Consider the following 4,696-nt stretch of genomic DNA (forward strand, 5'->3'; position numbering starts at 1 on the left):
CACAGCCCAGTAAGCAGCCCACCACCGCGGCCTAGTCCACCGCCAGAGCACAGCCCAGTACCATTTCGTCCGAAAAGAACGGAGAGGAGGTCGTCCTCATCCTCTCCTCTCGCATGGATGCCAGCACGAAGCCGTGTCCGGCTTCCTCTCGCTGCTGTCGACGCCTCCTCGTCCGGCGGCGTGACGAGGCACGCTCCCGGGGCGTATAAAACCCTAACGACAAATCCTAGCTCGAGTTCTTCCCTCTCTCTGTCGAATTCGCCCAAAACGAAAACCTAGCTGTCCCAGCTATCCTCAATCGCCGACGGTGGAGACCTCCCCAGGCCAAGCTGTGGCCACCGTCGTCACCGCCGTGCTCGTCTTGCTCATCCCGCAAAAGGAATCAAGCCGCCGTGCTCTAAATCATCCCTGCCGAGCTCGTCTTCCCCGGCGCTGGCAACTATCGATTCCGGCGAACCCGACCTTCCCCGACCTCGCCGACACGCCCGTCGTACTCACGGTGAGTTGCAGGTTCGTTCGAGCATATTGGCCCTCTCCCTCGTGTCCTGCATCACCATCGCGCCGTGTATCTGTGAGCACCGCCGCTCGGTCTCGCCGGCGAGGAAGCTCCGGCGACTTATAGCCAACGGCACCACCACCATATGGTCCGTATTCGCGTGGGGTTTCGAATAAAACCACTCGCCCATCTCATCGAGCACGATAACGGCGGCACTATCGCCGATTTCCCGCCGGCCACCGTAGTCCAGGCCATGGCCTCGATTTTGACTTGGTCGTGCCCACGTGGCACGTGACCTGGCCCTAGACCCACCAGTCAGTCACTGTAGGTGGGCCTGTACCGGGTACAATTAGCATTTCTTAGTTATTTTAAAATACAGAAAATAACTGAAACTTTGCAGGAATATAGAAAATTCAATTTAGCTCATAAAAATACAAATGAGATATTAAAATGCTCCTAAAAATAAACTCTATCAAATAAAAATATAATATGAAATTTTTATTTCTAATAAAAATTTAATTGTTTTAAACTTAATAATTAATGCTTTTCTTTAATTCCAAATGCAATTAAAATTCAATAATTAGGAAAAATTTCCAAATTAAATAAAAACCAGCAAATAAATAAATAAATCATTAAAACTAAATTTCTTTATTTGTTATTTTGTTAAATCTTTATTAGAGAGATTTAAACCCTGATTAATAATTACCTTAATTATTAATTGTTCAAAAATAACAAGATGGCAAATTCAATATTTTTTTATTTCAAAGTTATTAATAACTTCAACCTTATAGTGAAGTTATTAATTCAAGGACTTTAGGGTAATTAGAAAGCCCTAGTTCCATAAGGAAGAAAATTAGAAAATCATCATTCCATGTAAAACCCTAATTCCATTATGAACTAAAATCCTAGACCTATTATTCCATGTGAATCTTAGTTTATTTCTAACCTAAACCCTAGGTTAGATCATGGAATCATGTTACTCCTTTATCATAGAGCCATGATTAGCAACTATAGACATATCTATGACTACATCAAATGTAGAACCCTATCACTAGCAAATTAGTATTCCATGTATGCATACCATTCAACCAAGATGATCAAATAGGATCCACCAAGTCTAAACCCTAGTTCCTATCATCAAAATTATCAACCTTACTCATACCTATTTAGCATCACACCATTGTGATGAATCCTAATAGCAATCATACCCAATGTTTTGCATTATATACCATTCTCCACTAAACCCTACTAGTGTGAGACACTTATGAACCATCCCATTTAAGAACCAACCATTCTCTACTTAAGAATCCAATAGCAAACCTAGACAACCTCAACCTTAAATTGTAATACTTCTTCTTACCTAAGTAATATGTTCTTCAAAAGTTATTCTTTTGAAGTAAATAAAGAATCATCATCAACCCTGCTTATAAGGACCTATAAAACCTAGCTAGCTATTGATACGTCTCCGACGTATCTATAATTTCTGATGTTCCATGCTTGTTTTATGACAATACCTACATGTTTTATACATACTTTATGATGATTTTATGCGCTTTCCGGAACTAACCTACTGACGAGATGCCGAAGTGCCAGTTCCTGTTTTCTGCTGTTTTTGGTTTCAGAAATCCTAGTAAGGAAATATTCTCGGAATTGGACGAAATCAACGCCCAACATCTTAGAATCCCACGAAGCTTCCAGAACACCCGAGAGCCACCAGAGGAGGGCCCTGTGGGCCCCAGATGACAGGCCGGCGCGGCCAGGGGGTGGGCCGCGCCCCCCTACTGTGTCGCCGCCTCGTCGACCTTCCGACTCCGCCTCTTCGCCTATATAAAGGTCCCTGACCTAAATCTTCGATACGGAAAAGCTACGGTACGAGAAACCTTCCAGAGCCGCCGCCATCGCGAAGCCAAGATCTGGGGGACAGGACTCTCTGTTCCGGTGATACGTCTCCGACGTATCGATAATTTCTTATGTTCCATGCCACATTATTGATGATATCTACATGTTTTATGCACACTTTATGTCATATTTATGCGTTTTCCGAAACTAACCTATTGACGAGATGCCGAAGGGCCGATTCTTTGTTCTGCTGTTTTTGGTTTCAGAAATCCTAGTAAGGAAATATTCTCGGAATCGGACGAAATCAACGCCCAGCATCTTAGAATCTCCGGAAGCATCCAGAACACCCGAGAGTCGCCAGAGGGGGGCCACAGGCCCACCAGAAGGTAGGCCGGCGCGGCCTGGGGGTGGCCCGCGCCCCCTATCATCTCACCGCCTCTTCGACCCTCTGACGCCGCCTCTTCGCCTATTTAAGCCCCCTCGACCTAAAACCTCGACACGAAAAAAGCCACGGTACGAGAAACCTTCCAGAGCCGCCGCCATCGCGAAGCCAAGATCTGGGGGACAGGAGTCTCTGTTCCGGCACGCCGCCGGGACGGGGAAGTGCCCCCGGAAGGCTTCTCCATCGACACCACCGCCATCTTCATCAACGCTGCTGTCTCCCATGAGGAGGGAGTAGTTCTCCATCGAGGCTAAGGGCTGTACCGGTAGCTATGTGGTTCATCTCTCTCTCTATGTACTTCAATACAATAATCTCATGAGCCGCCTTACATGATTGAGATTCATATGATGATGCTTGTAATCTAGATGTCATTATGCTAGTCAAGTGGATTTTACTTATGTGATCTCCGGAGACTCCTTGTCCCACGTGTGTAAAGGTGACAGTGTGTGCACCGTGTGGGTCTCTTAGGCTATATTTCACAGAATACTTATTCACTGTTATGAATGGCATAGTGAGGTGCTTATTTATATCTCTTTATGATTGCAATGTGTTTTGTATCACAATTTATCTATGTGCTACTCTAGTGATGTTATTAAAATAGTTTATTCCTCCTGCACGGTGTAATGGTGACAGTGTGTGCATCGTGTTAGTACTTGGCGTAGGCTATGATTGTGATCTCTTGTAGATTATGAAGTTAACTATTGCTATGATGGTATTGATGTGATCTATGCCTCCTTTCGTAGCGTGAAGGTGACAGTGTGCATGCTATGTTAGTACTTGGTTTGGTTGTGTTGATCTGTCATGCACTCTAAGGTTATTTAAATATGAACATCGAATATTGTGGAGCTTGTTAACTCCGGCATTGAGGGTTCGTGTAATCCTACACAGTTAGTGGTGTTCATCATCCAACAAGAGGGTGTAGAGTCTAGCATCTATCTATTTATTCTGTTATGTGATCAATGTTGAGAGTGTCCACTAGTGAAAGTATAATCCCTAGGCCTTGTTCCTAAATACTGCTATCGCTGCTTGTTTACTGTTTTACTGCATCTGTACTTCCTGCAATATTACCACCATCAACTACACGCCAGCGAGCACTTTTCTGGTGCCGTTACTACTGCTCATATATATTCATACCACCTGTATTTCACTATCTCTTCGCCGAACTAGTGCACCTATTAGGTGTGTTGGGGACACAAGAGACTTCTTGCTTTGTGGTTGCAGGGTTGCATGAGAGGGATATCTTTGACCTCTTCCTCCCTGAGTTCGATAAACCTTGGGTGATCCACTTAAGGGAAACTTGCTGCTGTTCTACAAACCTCTGCTCTTGGAGGCCCAACACTGTCTACAAGAATAGAAGCACCCGTAGACATCAAGCACTTTTCTGGCGCCGTTGCTGGGGAATGAAGGAAAGCTGCACCATTTCCTCCCTCGTCAACTACGCGCCAAGCACTTTTCTGGCGCCGTTGCCGGGGAGGAAAGGTAAAAGGCACTCATACTCCGGTTCCAGGTAACAGTACTTTTCTGGCGCCATTGTGTTTGTGCTCGAAGCTATTTCCTTTAGATCCTGCAATTGCATCTTTTTGTTTCTTGTTTACACTAGTTAGGCATAATGGAAAACAACAAAAATATGAGAGATCTTTATGAACTTTATCTTGAATTAGGACATGATGTGTTTGAAGAGAGAATTAAAAAACCCATGGAACTTTATATGCATGCTAATGGGAATGTTATTAATATGAATGCTTTGAACACTATTGTTGCTAATGCTATGGAAAATTCTAAGCTTGGGGAAGCTGGCTTTGATGAGGATGATCTTTTTAGTCCCCCGGGCATGGAGGAGAAAATTTACTTTGATGATACTTTGCCTCCTATTTATGATGATTATAATGATAGTGGTCTTTTGGTGCCACCTACTATGG

The sequence above is a fragment of the Lolium perenne genome, chromosome 7 (genome assembly GCF_019359855.2).
Source record: "Lolium perenne isolate Kyuss_39 chromosome 7, Kyuss_2.0, whole genome shotgun sequence".
NCBI classification, from domain to species: domain Eukaryota; kingdom Viridiplantae; phylum Streptophyta; class Magnoliopsida; order Poales; family Poaceae; genus Lolium; species Lolium perenne.